A 19,242-nucleotide genomic window follows, 5' to 3' on the forward strand; every position below is an offset into this window, starting at 1 on the left:
TTCTCCAAGATGGCTCACTTTATTCCACTTAAAAAATTGCCATCTTCTCAAAACCTGGTTCTTATCTTTATACGTGAGATTGCCCAACCGCATGGCATTCCTCACAATATTGTGTCTGATAGGGGCTCTCAGTTTGTGACTCGGTTTTGGAGGGCGTTCAGAAAACAGTTGGGGATTGAATTGTCTTTTTCTTCTGCTTACCATCCCCAAACTAATGGCACGGCTGAGAGGGCTAACCAGTCATTAGAGTTATATCTGCATTGTTTTGTTAATAGCACTTAAGATAATTGGTCCGAATTACTACCCTGGGCCGAGTTTGCTGGAAACAATGCTACCCATGACTCTTCTGGTCACAGCCTATTCTTTGTTAATAATTGTCGTCATCCTACTGTCCTTCCGGCTGTTTTCTCTGAGACAACTATCCCTGATACTATCTTCTATCCGTGATACTTGGACCAAAGTTAATTCCGCTCTCAAAACTGCGGCTGATCGCTTCAACTTCTATGTGGATAAACGGCGGGGTGTCAACCCCGTTTACCAAGTGGGTGACAGGGTATGGTTATCATCGCGGAACATCAAATTGAAAGTTCCTACTATGAAGTTTGCACCCAGATTCCTGGGCCCCTTTCGTATCCTTCGGAGGATTAACCCTGTGTCATATTCTCTGGCCGTCCTGGCCTCATTACGTATTCCAAATACCTTTCGTGTGTCGCTACTCAAACCTCTTGTTTGCAATAAATATACTGTCTCAAGTGTCCCTCCTCTTCCCTTAGTTGTTTCTGAACAGGAAGAGTATGAGGTCTCCTCCATAATTGATTCCAGGTTTTCTCGGGGCACTTTACAGTACTTGGTGGATTGGAAAGGTTATGGACCAGCCTATCGTTCTTGGGTTCCAGCATCTGATATACATGCTGGCCGCAAGTTCGCTATTTTCATGCCAAGTTTCCTCTCAAGCCTGGTCCTGCCCGCCCGGTGGGCGTTCTTCAGGTGCTGGGTAATGTCACATATTCATCAACATATAAAAATGAAATTAATGACATTTACTGTTCTGACAGGAAAAGTTGTGCCACTGGGACTCAGTGTTATGAGATGCTTCTTTCTCCCAGTACTGTTCAGTCTCAGCTATGGGTGGGTCTTGAGAGGAGATGTGGTGGTACCCTGTAGCTGTGCATACACCTTGGATGGTACTTTGGTAAAGAGGGCATTGATTCTCTGGTGTATCTACTTAGTCTGGTTGCCAGTCTTTGCTTAGCTGTTTCAAGCACCTCTGGTATGGGCATATTCTTGTACTTCTGCAACAGCCAGAATCTATTTTTGCTCTTTCCACCTCTGGTAAGTTGATCCAGCTTACTAACTTCCTTCCGTGTTGTCTTTATCTTCTAGACGTAGTCTCCATGAGGGGCATTGCTTCTCTTTGAGGCTGTTCCTCTTAGATACTTTTTTTATTCTTTCTTTTTATTTCAGTTCACCTGTATTTTATATATTTAACTGAATATTTTATCTCTGATAAATTACTTATATATGTTTTAGTATATCTTAATTTATATTGGGCGCAACCTTACTCTCTTTCTCTTTCTCTTGCTGCTAATTGTGGGATATAAGAAGGGAACCCCTTTCTATCCTAAGGTGTGCTGCCCTAAAACAAAATCTTATTTGTCACTTTATTCAGCACTGACCCTTTTCTGAATATTTCCTATTGCTTCTCTTTGAGCCTGATCTTGTAGGAGCTGGAGGACCACTAATGCAGTGGAACATATGAGCCTGTTGGTCTCTGTATTGGTGCAGGTTGGGATTGTGGACAATGGCTCAATAACTGCAGCTAGCATGCTGGCTGGTGGTAGCTTTCCAATGATCTTCGATAGTCTTGGCCGCTGGTCAACAACTGATAGTTTTTCTAGGATCATTTCCCTTATATCTGTTGTCTTGGGGTATGGATTTAAGTTCACAATTCTCTGCAGATAAGAATGTGGGTATGGGAATTTCTTCCTCCTCATGGTGCATGGTTGATTTCTATTGTAGTCTGCTTAATTCCAGTTGTGACACAAAATGTCTTTTAAATAGAGGAACGTTGTGTAACCATCTGTTTTGGTGTTACAGTAGATGATGGTCTCTTATTCATAGCTCCCACATAGGTTTCATGCAGACTCTCTCGTTGGGTCTGCTGTTGTAGTAGCATTCAAGCAGGTCTAGGTTCTCGCTATGTGTCCAGGAATGATTTGTTCCAGTAGACCACTGGTGATCAGATTGTCCTGGTTCACTAGCATCTGACGTGGACATCGTTAATCCGGGCAACGTCTGAGCCTGCATGACCTCCTGGTTTGTGGTGCTCTCATATTATTGAGGTGGGCAGGGTATATATTGTTAGGTGTCTTGCCCAGGGACACTTACTGGTACAGTGATTCCCAGTTCAAAGTCAGTGACATTACCACTATATATTTGAAGTCCTTTTTATTGAATTAATAAAGTGTTTTTGTAAACTTTTCTTGCATACACTTTGGAGACATTCAAGATATTCCACCTTTAAAATGATCTGCATTTTTTCATAAATTCTCATAAACTTCATATTCCCTTTATGTATGGACTACATCTCATGCTAAATACCATTTGTTTTACTACAGAAGGGTCATTTTCCAAATGTATGCTTTTTTTCCCCCTCTTTTTTTTTATATTACAGGTTACATTTTATTGACCCAAATGAACTGCTTCATACATTTTGGTGTCATTAAACTGTTTCGCTTTAAAAGGTACTATGTTAACGATTATAATTTATATCTCAGCTTCTAAATATAATTTGATACAAAGTGACTTGCTTATCATGTTACGTGGTAGACTTTTGCAAAAAGTCCTTTAAACTGGTACAAACCAATCAAATTGCTTTAATGAATAAGACTTCACAGGTTAATTCTGGACCTTTTGATTTGTACAGGAGTAGATTAAAAGGAATTTTAATTTGTTTGCACCAGCTGACAAGAATACGTGCACAAGTCTTATGATCAGATCCATTTAGCGAACAAAGATGGGAATGTTTGAACGTATTTGACCAGTGTTTCTGATAGAAATTCTGTTTTGAATTGAAATTGTACTGATAAATACCTGGAAGTGTATCTGTAGCAAATTGTTCACCTTTCCATCTAGAAAATTTAGAATTTACTACCCTTTTAAAGGTTACGGCCTACCTTCCAGCTGCCTTATAAATTCTTCCTGTAGGCGTCTCATGTCAGAGCTATGTCAGAGGATAATTCACGGTTTGATCTGTTTCATATGTAACCCTCTTTATGGTACATCCTTTTGAAAACTGCAGAATTTGTATTTAACCCAACAAAAGCTAGACGTTCTATACCTGACATGAATCATTTATATATTATATAATGTGCAGAGCTCTGAGAGCCTTTCTTATGTAGTAATATAACAGAATTTAAAAATAGTACGGCTTAAGAGCGGAATGGAAGCACGTCCAGACTTTGGGAAGGTGGAAGTGAGATCTCCTACTGTGCTGGTTAATGATTTGAGCAAAACAATAGACCCCCAAAAAGGAAACACCAACAAAAAGACTCAAGCATGTTATTTACTAAAGTGAAAATTTAAGGTCAAATTTGTGGAAAAAATACCAAATGACTGAAATCCAGACCTGGATGCTTAAAATCTAGGCCCAGATTTTAAAGATCTGAATTATATGTTGCCAGCATGTGAATAGTTTAAAAAAAAAAAACTCTACGCAGAGTAAAAAATATAATATAATTTTAAAAATCTGATAAAGGTTGATCTGATTCTCTCCCTAGACCGCATTATGCCCCCATCTGCAGCATTAGATGATTTGTTCAAATCTACATCCAAACAATCGAGAAGTTATGTTTTTATACATACATTTAAACATTTAATTGAAATCTAGGAAAAAGAATTCTGTCATCTAGACCGAATATAATATTTAGATATATAAACCAGTTAATCAAGTCAATACTATCTAACAGACCAAAAAGTAATGGAATGGGCACCAAATAACATGCAATCCAAGGCAGATGTATTGGAATGCAGAAAGCAACTTGGCTAACAAGATACCTTTTTCTGGACTTGCTCTGGACTGATGGCACTAGGATGATCCTTTATTTGTGTGCCTTCTCGTATTTTGTTATGCTGGCTAATAGAAACATACCTTAAACATGGATCTAAGTAAGATTAAATAAATTAACATAGCCAGATTGTATACACTTATTTGTGAGACCAGTTTATGAGGCCTTGCAACAGTCCTGATTTATTTCAGGGTCCTTTCAAGCAATCCCAATTTTATGTCACTGTCTTGCTTTTGGAGACATCAGGGCACTGCCCCAAGAAAGTGTAGCGCAAGTGCATTATTAGACACGTTAGCACTATACTCAGGACACTAGGACCGTGTAGAGAGTGGTAAACAGCACTGTCTACATGGTGCACCATTAGTGGGGCAGCCTGTGTAATTGGCAGGCAGCCTGGTGTACATCCTTGCCACATTGATCTGCCTATTCTTCGGGCGGACACTCACCTTTCTGGGTGATTAGCAACACTGATCTGCCTTCTTTTATCCCACCCACCAGCGTCCCACTTAATGTTTGGGTTATGCGTATCCCTAGATGTTGATATGGATGGGGAGCTAGATAACATATAGTAGGTGTGAATCAGACTAAAAGGCAGAGATAAAACAGAGTGCTTATGAGGGAGCATCTGGGAGCAAAATTGACGGGCAGATAGTTGACTTTGATTACATACTGTTACCTTATGTCCTAGCTTCATGTCACCCTTGTTTCATATAAAATATCATACATGGCTTTTAAGTTTTTTCTATTGGTTAGTTTTACCATTATAAGAACCCTGAAACTTTTGAGATTTGGCATTTTTGAGAATGAATTTCCCATATGCCAATAAAGGATTTGGCAATAAGTAGAGCTTGTTTGTTAATATCTTGGTATGTTCCTTGTGCAACACCTGGGAATTCTTAACTGTAATTCCACCAGCTGCAACTGATTTCATGCCATTATAAACCTGGTAATCATTAACGTCTTGCTTAGTAACATTGGAAACCCACAACCACATATGTTGCTTTATATCAATTGTTTGGTTTTATTTATAAAATCGTAACCTTACCTTGTATTGTTCCTGAATCTCATGATGTTTTTAATGTATACATTGTTTTTTGTTTTGTTTTTTTGTCACAGCCATGCTATGATTTATATAACGTACTTGTTAGTGTTGTGTGTAGTTTTCTTCCCAGGCTGGCTATTGATCTTAAAAGACATTCCTTGTATATCTCGCAGATCTAAGATAGCATAGCTAAAGATCAGACAAAATTTGCTCTGGTTCTGTGAGAGCTTCATATCAGAAAACCTGTTTTCATAAAACTTGTACTCAAGTATTCCTCGAAACGTCAAGGACCTGCAGCGAGATAGGTGCCATGAGTGCCCTGTCACCCCTCATATTGTAAGTAGCCAAACTGTTTCCTTCTTCCAGTACAACCTTCAGAGAGACATACGCTACTGTTTCATTTTAGCTCTCTTGAGCTGCTCTCTCAATGACCTCCAACACTTTGAATGCAGTAGTGGAGGTGGGGATCAGCACATCAAGAACCCCAGGTTAAGCGACTCTAAAATGGTTTTACTACTTACACTGGAGGATGCCAGGGTACTTCTGCCATCATAACCACTACAGAACGTTGATGTGTTCATTTAATTTTACCTTCATGCCCTTAGCATCTAATTAATAACAATTACCTAGTTCTCATTTCGGTTTATGTCTCTCGCATTGCACATGTGAGACATACACAAAAACAGTGAAATAAATATTTAGCTAGAAGCACACATCTAATGTGTGAGACATATATTATTATTAATATTATGATATTTATAGAGCGCCGTCAAATTCTGCAGCACTTTACAATGGGTGGACGAACAGACATGTAGTTGTAACAAGACAAGTTGGACACACAGGAACAGAGGGGTTGAGGGCCCTGCTCAATGAGCTTACATGCTAGAGGGAGTGGGGTAAAATTACACAAAAAAGGTAAGGATAGTATTAGACTAGTGACAGTTGCAGAAGAGGAATCAGTCGGGAGCTATTAACAGTTTAATTGATACGCTTTTATGAAGAAGTGGGTTTTTAACAATTTTTTTGAAGTGGAGACTGGGTGAGCATCTAACGGAGGAGGGAAGCGAGTTCCACAGGAACGGTGCAGCCCTCGAGAAGTCTTGAAGGCGAGCATCAGAGGTGGGAGTACGGACAGAAGATAGACGTAAGGTCTTCAGCAGATCGTAAGGGCCTAGACGGGGCATACTTGTGTATAAGGGAGGATAGATAGGTGGGAGCAGCATTATGTAGAGATTTGTAAGCAAGAACCAGAATCTTAAATTGAGCTCTATATTTTATAGGAAGCCAATGTAGGGACTGACAGAAGGGTGAGGCATGGGAGGTGCGGGCGGACAGGAAGATGAGCCTCGCCGCCGCATTCATTATGGACTGTAACGGCGCAAGTTGGGAGCACGTAAGACCACTGAGAAGCGGATTACAGTAGTCAAGGAGAGAAAGGACAGTGGAATGGACCAACACCTTCGTTGCATCTGGCGTTAAGTAGGGGCGGATGCACACAATGTTTTTGAGATGGAAATTACAGGATTTGGCGATAGATTGAACATGAGGCTTGAAGGAGAGGTCGGAGTCAAAGAGAACACCTAGGCAGCGAGCCTGCATGGTGGAGCTGATGGTAGCACCATTGACTTGGAGGGAGACAGACACAGGAGTAACAACACTTGAGGGAGGAAAAACCAGAATATCAGTTTTGGTCAAGTTTAGTTTAAGGAAGTGGGCAGCCATCCAGTTAGAAACAGCAGAGAGGCCGTCAGAGACACTAGTCAAGAGGGACGGGGAGAGATCAGGAGAGGACAGGTAGATTTGAGTGTCATCTGCATAGAAATGATATTGGAAGCCAAAGGAGCTAATGAGTTTACCAAGGGAGGCAGTATAGATGGAGAACAGTAGGGGACCAAGGACTGAACCTTGGGGGACACCAACAGAGAGGAGTTGGGGAGAAGAAGCAGAGCCAGAGAAATAAACACTGAAAGAGCGCTGGGAGAGGTAGGAGGAGTACCAGGATATCAATGCATAGATCACATATATCAAGATTGATCTCAGCATGGCTTCATACATTTAGCTGTGATGCAGATATCAAGACATGGAGATAAAATAACATACAGAACACACCAAAAACCATAATCATAACATAATCTCTTGCTAGGAGTGCCCCACCCCCTACCCCACTGTTATTTATCAAAACATTTTTGAACAACTTGACTTCTTATCTGAGATTCACCAGGTTCCATACCCTACCTCTATTAGCTTATTGTATAAGACCATTGGTTGATTGCTTTACAAAGAGCGGTAGTTGTTCTAGTGCTTGGAGTGTTTCTTTAACCCCTTATGGACCAAACGCATGTCATGTGTCCTTAAGGGGTTAAATACCCTTATTCTACTGAGTATCAGACCTTAGGCATCAAGATGAAGATGCACTTGATGTAAATGCCTGACTTTGAGATAAATATAAAAGCAGGGAGATAGATCTGAACTACATTACATACACTTTGCAGTGATAGTCATCAAGGCAAGACGGAGGCGTTACTTAGAAACCTGCTCCTATCTATGTCAGAGACTCTTCTGTATCTCATCTGTAACCTGATTAACAACTGGATGAACCCATATGTGGTGTCATGGTCCATTGCTTTCCTAAAATGGAATTTTTATTTCCGGCTCCTGCGGCATCAGAAAACAGCCTGCGAGGGAGCCGGTCAGAGAGATCAGAGAGCTCCCTCGCCGCCTCCTAATCAACTTCAGCCGCACGCCTCCCAGCAGCCCCACTGGACCACCAATGAAAGACCCACGCCAGCACTCCAGGTAGGGAGGCTGGGTGGGAAATTTAAATTTAATTTAGATAATTAATTACTGTGTGTGTATGTGTGTGTGCATGTGAGTGTGTGTGTGTGTCTGTCAGTGTGTGTGTGTGTGTGTGTCTGTCAGTGTGTGTGTGCATGTGAGTATGTGTGTCTGTCAGTGTGTGTGTGTTCGAGTATGTGTCTGTGAGTTTGTGTGTGTGTGTGTGAGTATGTATTTTTCTGTATGCCTGTCTGTATGTATGTATCTGTATGACGGTATGCCTCTGTATGTATGTATGTGTCTGTATGTCTTGTACGTATGTTTCTGTATGTCTCTGTATGCATGTATGTAACTGGATGTATGTTTGTCTCTGAATGTCTGTATATATGTCTCTGTATGCATGTATGTAACTGTATGCCTTTATGTCTCTGTATGTACATATGTGTGTGTCTCTGTATGCCTGTATGTCTTTGTATGCATGTTTCTGTATGTATGTATGTATGTATGTGTCTGTATGACGGTATGCCTCTGTATGTGTCTGTATGACGGTATGCCTCTGTATGTATGTATGTGTCTGCATGCCTGTATGTCTCTGTATGTATGTTTCTTTATGCCTGTATGTCTGTATGTATGTGCCTGAATGTCTTTGTATGTATGTTTCTGTATGCCTGTCTGTATGTATGTGTCTGTATGACGGTATGCCTCTGTATGCATGTATGTCTTTATATGCCTGCATGTCTCTATATGCATGTATATCTCTGCTTGAATGTCTCTGACTGTATGTGTCTGTATGTCTCTGTATGATTATTTCTGTCTTTGTATGACAGTGTACCTGTATGACTTTGACTGTGTGACTGAAAAATGATGCCTGTGTGCCTGTGGCTTGGGAGGAAAGACACACAGGTGAAGATGCATTTTTTTTTTTTTTTAATGAGGGTTGGGGGCGCCAAAATGCATCTTCGACTGTGTAACTAAAAATCCTAGCACCGGCCCTGCTAGAGAGTCATAAGTGGACCAAACAACTTTGCATACAGCATGGATTCCAGGGTTCTGAATAAAAAAAAAAAATTGAGTTGTCTTAATATGTCTCTCTCTAAGTACTAGGTTAGGTTCGTTTACGATTGTAATGCACATCTGTATGAGAGTAGTATGTGAACATATATCTTCATGAGGTATAACTAACCCAACTTTAATACAAACCCGAAACCCTAGACTATCAGACTATCCCAAGCCTGACAATATCACATAAAATGATGTATAGTATAGTATATGGAAGACACACAACCCTACAGATGATACCAAGGGGTTCTGGAAACATTGTAATAAACCTCAAGAGCAAATATAGGGTGGTATATAATAGTCTACAGGGCCTGGCACTTATGGTCACCTGATGACAAAGTTTTTTCAAGGGCCTGGTTTTGCACTGCGCCCCTTTAACAGTGTGACCAGACACTGTAATCTCGGCAGTGCTGTGAGGAAACAAAATGGTCTCTTCCTCCCAGATAACGCATGGAGGAAACAGCAGAAAGGTGGGGGCATGGAGTGGTAGAGCTCATGATTCCCAACAGCCTCATCCAGCCAACTGGACCCCAGGGAAGAAACCCTCCTGCACCTAAAAGGTAAAAAAAAAATCAAAAAAATCTTACACCTGGGCCCTCTCTACATTAGTTCCATCACTGATATTTGAGTTTTTATAATTGTCATTAAAAATACTTCCCTGTTAAGCATCTTCTAAATTACATTATATTTTAAACTAGGGTTAGTGCTTTAAGCTTGGTGTTAGTGTTAATAGGTGTCAGGGTGGTTTAATGCTAGAGCAGCACTTGGACATACATGTATGGGATTAGCATGCTGCCTGGGATTAGTTAGAGTTACAACTAAGCAGTTTCTGACAATAAATCAACTCAGGAAAGAGCTGAATTTAAATGTTTCCAGGTACAACTCAGAAGAGTTAGTTTACTGATCTCGGGTGATACCGGAGAAACTGACGGAAGCCAAGCACAGAGAGATGGACACAGGTTTCTTCAGGAAGGAAGAGATTCTTTATTGGATCACCGATCGGGACTCAGAGGGACTAATGTCACCAAAATACAGCAAGTTCTGAGCCCCGGACAATAGTGCAGGCTCCTTATATAGGCACATAACTCCTCCCATATTAAGCTCCACCCGCACATTCTCTTGACCAATCAATACAAATAAGAATTAACTTCCTGCTTGACCGCATGGCTTGTCCAGCACAATGGAGGAGGGGAATACTACCTCCTGTATTCTTGCACATGCTCCGTACACTACTGATCGTATCTTGCCTCGTGCAACCAACTGATCGATACGTCAGCATATGCACGTACACATGCCACGTGGTAATCTCGGCCTACTAAATTTATTTTTACCGAGATTCCACCACATTCCCCCCTTTGATGCCTCTTGATATTTCACAATTACTTGAGGCATCACTTAACCTTAGTTTGCATACACCGCAAGTTACCTTGAACCAGACCAGACTTATCTTATGATGTGAATCTTCAACACTCATTTTCCTGCATTGGTTCTCCCTGATCTAGAGCCTTATATTTATAAATTGCCATTATCTGTGCAGCAGCCTTCCTCTCTGCTATATTTTCTATCAGGCTTTGCACAGACCTAACTACTAAGGGTATAAGACACGGCAGGAGTAGACACAACATTAAAATCAGTAGGACTCCACCTACCACTGCCTTAAGCCCTCCAAACCACTCATACCAGCTACCAAACCAACTGCTTGGATTATACCCTTTCCATACCTGAGTAGGCACATGCGCTAGTTTAACCATATGGCTAGTAAGCTCAGCTATTGCTTGCCCTTCGTCATCTATTTGAAGACAGCAATTGCTCAGGTTAAACTTCCCACATACACCTCCCTCTACTGCCAAAAGGTAATCCAAGGCTAATCTATTTTGGTATACTGCTGTCCTCATCCTGGTATTATGCTTCGCTAGAAGATTGAGCGCTTGTGATGTCTCGTTAGTAATAATCTCAACCACCGCATGTAATCGTATAATACGGTTGAGCATATAAATAGGGGTTCTATAACCAAAAGTACCATCCTCTGCCCACGTGGCTGGCCCATAATAATCTATAATGCGCTGGGGAGGCCATTAATTATCTTCCCAGGCGCCTATCTCTATGGGTCCCCTTTTCTTCCTATGATTCACATCATACACTTTAACACCTAAAGTCTCACCTGTTTCAATAGGTAACAAGAAGAAGGATGGTTTGAGCATACCCAACACACATGCCCCTTCCCAGTCCTGTGGCAACTCCGAATAGGCTTTCTTACCACAGATCCAGTACAAATTGGCTGGGGCTCTCCAGGTAGATGTGATGGATAGGTCAAACCACACATCCTTTAAATTGGCGTATCTAGCAAACGGGTTAGATGGTTCTGAGACATTTGGAGCCGACCACCAAGTTGTATTCTTTGTATCATCATCATAAGCTTTTTGCCCTAGACAAGTTAATTCTCCTACAGAAGTATTATACATCATTCCTTTCCTTGCTATGCAAACATAACCTATGATGGAGGTCTTTAATCTCCACTCAGATTTACCTCTAACACTCATATGATAATCGGCTTGTGTAGATATTAATTGGTCAACTGCCTCAGAACCGGACATTACCTCCTTTGCTTCCCAAGGCCATTGGTCTCCCATGTTAGTACCTCCACACACATAGCAGTTGGTAACATTAAGACTACCGGCAATACTTTCGGCTAAATCAATAAACAGGTTTTTAGCATTATGGGGGATCTTATTATCTATACTCATCTCTTCATAAAAGGAATGGTATACTTGATGAGTTTGGGAGGATACCGTATCAGTCTCTATCCCTATAAACAATATTGTCCCAGGATCTAAACCCGTCCCATATATTTGAAACCCAAATAAATTACCATATTTGTCTAAGAACTTGTCGGGGTTATTTATAAGTATATGGACTGGATTGCATTCCATAGACTTACAATATGGGCTGGTAGGCAACTTAGTCACTATCATGTCCTTGTCTACTGTCTGTCCCCAAGTTGCCCACCCCACACAAGACCAATATGGGCAAAAGTTATAATCTCTATTTGGGCATCTAGGACTCACATATTTATTTTTACTACTGGGACAAATATATTTATCGTTAGACCCATACGTCCTCTCCCATCTAAGATCCCCACATACATTCCACGGCTTTCTACCACTTGATATCGCCTTACACGCATCAAATAGCAGAACACCCGAAGAATGTACGGATTCTAATACTGTCTTGTTAATTAGGGTCCCCTGAGGATCTCCATTCCTGAGAGTCAACCAAATTGTACGAGGTTGATACTCCGGACTGAAGCACTTAGGTTCTCCTACTCCTAAATGGCACACACTATATTCTATATTTAGGTATCTACATCTTGATACATCTCCTTTACACTCATATTGCGAATGCCAAATTAGGGTCTGGGAAATATGGTTACCTGTTCTTGTAGTCTTAATGCATACCTCCCTGCTAGGAGTGTCGGTACCTCTACCTTCCTGAATATAAAAATACACATAAATAAACATTATCAAGAACACATCTTTCGTCGTCATCCTCAGTCTTCGTCCGTGCGAAGGCACCTCAGCTTCCAGGATGTAAGGGCTGCAGGGAATGGAGTTCTGCTCGTCTTCACAGGAGTCCCTTCGAGACTTTTCCTGGCTTATACACTATACGTCGGTGAGCGGACAGGCTTTATTATGGCCCTCTCACTCACGTACCAAATCTCTGAAACAATAACATTTTGTAATCCACAAAATTCCTCGTCACTCCGACTGAGTCGTGCGCTTTAACCGGATCTTGCAGGGATTCTCTGGATCTGCTGTAACTTGCCAAGAATCGACTGCTGCTGGTTTAACCCTGGAGTGATGTATCCACGGAGTCACTTCGGCTACTTTTATCGCTGTTGGGGTAGACAAAAGAACAACATAAGGACCTCTCCACTTGGGCCCTAACGGTACATTATTCCACTCTTTAATCCACACTTGGTCTCCTGGGTGGTAACTATGAACTGGGGGATAAATATTCACAGGTAATCTATCTTGTACCCATTTCTGTACCTCCTCCATAGTCTTACCCAACTCTACAACCTGCTGCCGGGTAATTCCTTCTCGCAACTGACTCAAATCCCCCCTTAAGTTACCAAGTACGGGAGGTGGTCGCCCATACATGATTTCAAAAGGAGAGAGGCCCATCCTTCTGGTAGGGGTACAGCGGATTCGCAATAGAGCTATGGGTAAGAGAACGTTCCACTTAAGTTGGGTTTCCTGACACATTTTAGCCAACTGATTCTTAATAGTTCTATTCATTCTCTCTACCTTACCAGAACTCTGGGGTCTATATGCCGTATGAAGCCTCCACTTTATACCAAGCATATGAGTCAGTTGTTGTAGGCACTGATGAACAAAAGCTGGACCATTGTCCGATCCTATAGAGAAGGGTAGTCCATATCGGGGTATTATTTCTCGTAACAGGAATCTCACAACTTCTCCTGCTTTCTCTGTACGAGTAGGACATGCTTCTACCCAGCCTGAATAGGTACACACAATTACCAGCAGGTAACGATGTCCACCTGATTTAGGCATCACTGTATAGTCAATTTGTAAATCGGACATGGGGAGTCCCCCCATAAACTGGACTCCTGGTGGCTTTACTGGTCCTTGCCTTGCATTATTTTTAGCACACGTTACACATCTTCGTACAATGGCCTGAGTCAAGTTGGACAATCTTGGTATGTAGAAATGCTTTCTGAGAGATTCTTCTGTGCTGTCTCTCCCAGAATGTGTCCCGTTGTGATAGTTTTGGACAATTTCTACCGCTAGTGATGCTGGAATGACTATTCTTCCATCTTCTAACTGATACCATTTGTTCTCCAAATACTTTCCAGGTTCAGTCTTTAACCACTCCTCTTCTTGAGCTGTATAAACTGGAGTCCATTGAGACAGTGGAGTTGGTATAAGAGCAGCTATATGCCCCACATACTCCTGTCTTCCCGATTCAGCGGCACGCTTAGCTGTACTGTCTGCCATCCGATTTCCTTTGGTTACATCACCATCTCCTCTCAGATGCGCTCGACAATGAATAATACCGACTTCTTTCGGCTCCCACACTGCTTCCAATAGTTGTAGGATTTCAGCTGCGTACTTGATTTCTTTGCCTTCTGAATTCAATAGTCCTCTTTCTTTATACAAAGCTCCGTGGGCATGAGTGGTTAAAAACGCATACTTGGAGTCCGTGTAGATGTTCACTCTTAAACCTTCAGCCAATTGTAACGCTTGTGTCAGTGCTATCAATTCTGCCTTTTGTGCTATTGTTCCTTTTGCCAGTGGCCGAGCTTCTATCACCTTGTCTATTGTTGTTACTGCATATCCTGCATAGCGGATCCCTTCTTTCACATAACTACTGCCGTCGGTGTAATATTGAACATCGGGGTTCTGGATGGGAAAATCACGAAGATCTGGTCTACTTGAAAATACTTCATCCATTACTTCCAAACAATCATGTTGACTTTCAGTAGGTTGTGGCAAAAGGGTAGCTGGATTTAAGGTGTTTACAGTCTCTAAATGCACTCTTGGGTTTTCACACAACATTGCTTGATACTTGGTCATACGGCTATTACTGAACCAATGATTTCCTTTGTAATCCAACAACGTCTGTACTGCATGTGGGACTCGTACATAAAGTTCTTGACCCAGAGTGAGTTTAGCTACTAGCAGGGCGGCTGCAGCTACGGCTCTTAGACAAGGTGGAAGTCCGCTGGCCACTGCATCCAGTTGCTTAGACATGTAGGCAACAGGTCTTTGCCATGATCCCAAGTACTGTGTCAATACTCCCACAGCCATTCTTCTTTGCTCATGTACATACAGGTAGAATGGTCGTGTGTGATCAGGTAGACCTAATGCTGGGGCACTCATCAAAGCCTTCTTCACATCTTCAAATGCCGTTTGCTGTTCTTGAGTCCATAAGAAGGGGTCGTGCTCTGTACCTTTGATAGCTGCATACAGAGGTTTTGCCAGTATCGCGTAGCTGGGAATCCATATCCTACAGAAGCCTGCTGCCCCCAAGAATTCTCGCACTTGTCTTCTATTCTTGGGTATCGGTATTTGGCACACAGCTTCTTTTCTCTCTGGCCCCATAATTCTTTGACCTTCAGAGATATGGAATCCCAGATATTTGACAGTTGGCAAACACAACTGAGCCTTCTTTCTAGACACCTTGTATCCTGCCTTCCAGAGAATGTGTAGTAGATCGTGCGTTGCTTGCTGACATATTTCCTTTGTAACTGCTGCTATCAACAAGTCATCTACATATTGTAACAATACACACTCTCCTGGGATGGACTCGAAATCCAATAAATCTTGACTTAGAGCTGAACCAAATAGGGTAGGTGAATTTTTAAACCCTTGGGGCAGTCTTGTCCAGGTCATTTGGCGTTTTGAGCCCGTTACAGCGTTTTCCCATTGGAAAGCGAAGATACATTGGCTTTCTGCGGCAATTCGGAGGCAAAAGAAGGCATCTTTGAGGTCTAAGACTGTAAAATAAGTAGCCCCGCCCGGAATTAAAGCAAGCAGGTTATATGGATTGGGTACAACTGGATGTATACTAACAACCGCATCATTGACTGCTCTCAAGTCCTGCACAGGTCGATACTCATCTGTACCGGGCTTTTGAACAGGCAGCAATGGGGTGTTCCAGGGGGAAGTACAGAATTTTAGGATACCATACCGTATGAACTTATCCAGATAAGATTGGATGTTCTTCTTAGCCTTCTGCGGGATGTGATATTGTCTTAGGCTCACTGGATAAACCCCAAGTTTTAGTTCGATTTTAATAGGTGGAATATTGCGGGCCAGTCCTGGTGGGTTGTTCTCTGCCCAAACTCCTGGTATGTTGAATAAGGACTCATCACTCCTAGGGTTTTGGCTAGTCAACGCTGTATAAAGTCGCCACTCTTCTTCCTTTGGTACGGATAATGTCATAATACCTGAAGGTCCATTAAACTTTAAGGATGTTGTTCCATTTGGTAGGAACGTAATCTGCGCTTGTAACTTAGATAGCATATCACGTCCCAGCAATTGGACTGGACATTCAGGCATATAAAGGAATTGATGTTTTACTACATGGCCTCCCAATGTACAGAGTCGACTTTTAAGAACCGGTTTTGCTGCACTTCTTCCAGTTGCTCCTATTACAGTAATAGTTCTTCCAGATGGAGGAGCAACTAGGTCAGTCACCACCGAATGTTCAGCACCAGTGTCGATCATGAACGCACTCCTTTTTCCCCCTATTGATACATCGACCATAGGCTCCGCTCGACCAAGGGGGATGGAGCCCGGTCGGTATCAATAGTCCTCCATGACCGTGTCAGCCAATCCTACAAAGTCCCTACCTTCTCTATCGCGGGACCTTTGCACTGCTGGAAAATACCTATCTTCCCTAACACTTCCTCTGTTCCCATTGCTCCCTCTATTACCATTGCTCCCTCCGGGGCCTCCTCTACCTCTCGCTCTGCCTCTAAAGTTTCCGTAACCTGTCCTAGGTCTGTCTCTCTCATACTGTTCTCTTCGCGGACACTCATTTCTCCAATGCCCTTCTTCTCTACAGTATGCGCACTGATTTCTACTCAGAGGTTCCTCATTCCACTTACTATCGCCTCTATCTGGGCCCCGTCTATCTACGCCTGCGATCGCTACCGCTAGCATATCTGCCTTTCTACGCATCTTGCGCTCTTCCGCTTTCTTACTTTCTGTTTCCCTGTTCATATATACTTTATTCGCTACCTCCATTAGTTGGGTGATAGACATACCTGCAAACCCTTCTAACTTCTGTAGCTTGCGCTTAATATCTCCGTAAGCTTGGCTGACAAAGGCGGAGTTCACCATTCGGGAATTATCTGCGTCTTCCGGATTAAAGTGGGTATACAAGCGGTATGCCTCCAATAATCGGTCATAAAAGACACTGGGCGCTTCATCACTTTTCTGAATCACCTCAACTGTCTTCGACATATTAATAGCTTTCTTTCCTCCGGCTTTCATGCCAGCAATTATAGCGTCTCTATAGGCTCTGAGTTGAACCATATCAGCACCATTTACATTCCAGTCGGGATCGGTGTTAGGATAATGTGTTGCGGCCCATGCTGCTGGATTGGCTTGATTCAAAGCACGGGCTCTATCCTCTAGCGCTTTAATGGCCGCTTGATTAATCCTTGTCCTTTCCTCATTATTGAACAAAGTCATTAATAACTGCTGGCAATCAGCCCATGTCGGGTTATGTGTCTGAACTATCGAGGTGAACAGATCGGTCATAGCTTGTGGTTTCTCAGTGTACGAGGAATTGTGGGTCTTCCAATTCAAGAGATTGGTAGTCGTGAACGGGACATATACGAAGACTGGGTCAGCATGTGCCATTTGACCTGCGGCATCGATATAGGCTGACCCGGGATTCAGACGAAGAGGCATCTGATAATGTTTTAATTGTTGGGTACCGGTCAGTTGTCGGGTTAGTATGGGGCTACGTAGAGGGGCGTCAGTTAGAGGTTCCGGTCGGGGGGTAATAAAGCATGAGGATGTGGGAGCTTGGTTTTGGGAAAAGTTAGTAAAAAGAACACTTCGAGCCGAGCTAGAAGAAGCTTGACCGGAAGTCTGAAGTGGCGCCAAATCAGGATATTCAGATCTAATGGGGGTTGGTTCTGGTTCCGGAAGGGGAGATTTAGTACGAGAGGGGGTGGATTCTGTACTGGAGGAGGAAGCGGAAGTGGATGGGGGCAATGGGGGAAGGGGTGCAGGACTTCCTGCATTCGCGTCACTTCCTCTTAAAGGAAAGTAAGGGGGCGGCAAAGGGATCTCGGACTCAGGGGGCGTGTCCAAAATGGGCCTAACACCAGTCCTAGTGGACAAACAAGTCCTAGCCACCATGAGGCGACATTGCTCCTCGTGGCATGTCTGAATCCATTTTGGCGAGTCATTTACGGCCTGTCTCCAACAATCAATATAAGGAAACTGCCCGTAAAGTTCAGGCCTACCCGATACAGCCACGTGTACGCGCTGTACCAGAGTTGGATCCAAACTGCCACGTGGTGGCCATGCCGCAACCAAAGTAGGCCACTCCCTAGTACACAAAGTGACCAAACGTACAGGAGACATTTTAACCCCAAAATCACATGTTTTGAATCCCTTTTTAAAATTCTTTACCATACAACCTAAGGGATCCGGAATCGTTGACTCCGACGCGCCCATACTTATCAATGGAACGTCGTTGACAACGAATACTATGCACGCGTACTTTTCAACAGTCACACCCGTTTCCTCTGGCAACAGCACCACGTGGTACGGTTACCAAGTGAAACGTACACAATAACAATAAACACTCAGGGAATTCCCGTACACACACAGCTGTTACACCAGTCACTAAATAATCAATATTATGCCCTTTGGCGAAACTATACAGTCACCCACGCTATAATTCTCTATATATGAATTACCCGTCTATAACACACCCCAGTAACATCGTCTTTTACAAATAGCGGTTACAGTACGGTTAGCATAGGTCAAAGCACAATTTAAGGTCACAATACAATTATTAGTGGTTATGGTGTTAAACATGCAATAGACGACAATGATTAGTACTTATATACAGTGTCAGTAAATATACAGGGTTATGGTACCGTGCACTATGATACAGCAACACACTATTAACACTCTCGCTAGACGGCTGAGCTTGCGCTAACAAGATATACACTTTACTAAACAATCTTTAACACATTTACAATTCCCAACTAAACTATTGGCCAGTACCTTGAATGGACTACCTAAAACTATGTACACCCGTTTTGGTTAGCCACACTGCCCAAGCACCACATATAGCGAGCTAGAGGACCGAATTTACACAGACGCCTCTTAGTCGATTACTATCAAAAATCTAGTGGGTTCCAAATTTACACGCCTTCCCACTTAGCCAAGATAGGTTGAGAGCTAGCGAACCGAATTTACACAGACGCCGCTTAGTCTCCCGGTCCCTCCAACCTAGCGAACAAAATATACACCCTAGAACGCTAGTCTAGACAAGACACCGGTGTCCGGCTAGGGCTATTTACACCAGAACCCCGCCTGACTAACAAAATCAAACGGTCTGACTAAAGAGCGTTCGATCGAGCGGTGCGCCTTCGCTCCTTCCCTCCGACAGAGGGGGCAGATTCCATACACAAATAACCCCTTATGGGCCTACCGCACAATCGGTATACCCCTAGTGGGTCTGCCGTCTAAAACAGCAGTTGTCTTACCTCCTCGTTCCTGAACCTGAGTTCACACTCAT

The sequence above is a fragment of the Pelobates fuscus genome, chromosome 11 (assembly GCF_036172605.1).
Source record: "Pelobates fuscus isolate aPelFus1 chromosome 11, aPelFus1.pri, whole genome shotgun sequence".
NCBI classification, from domain to species: domain Eukaryota; kingdom Metazoa; phylum Chordata; class Amphibia; order Anura; family Pelobatidae; genus Pelobates; species Pelobates fuscus.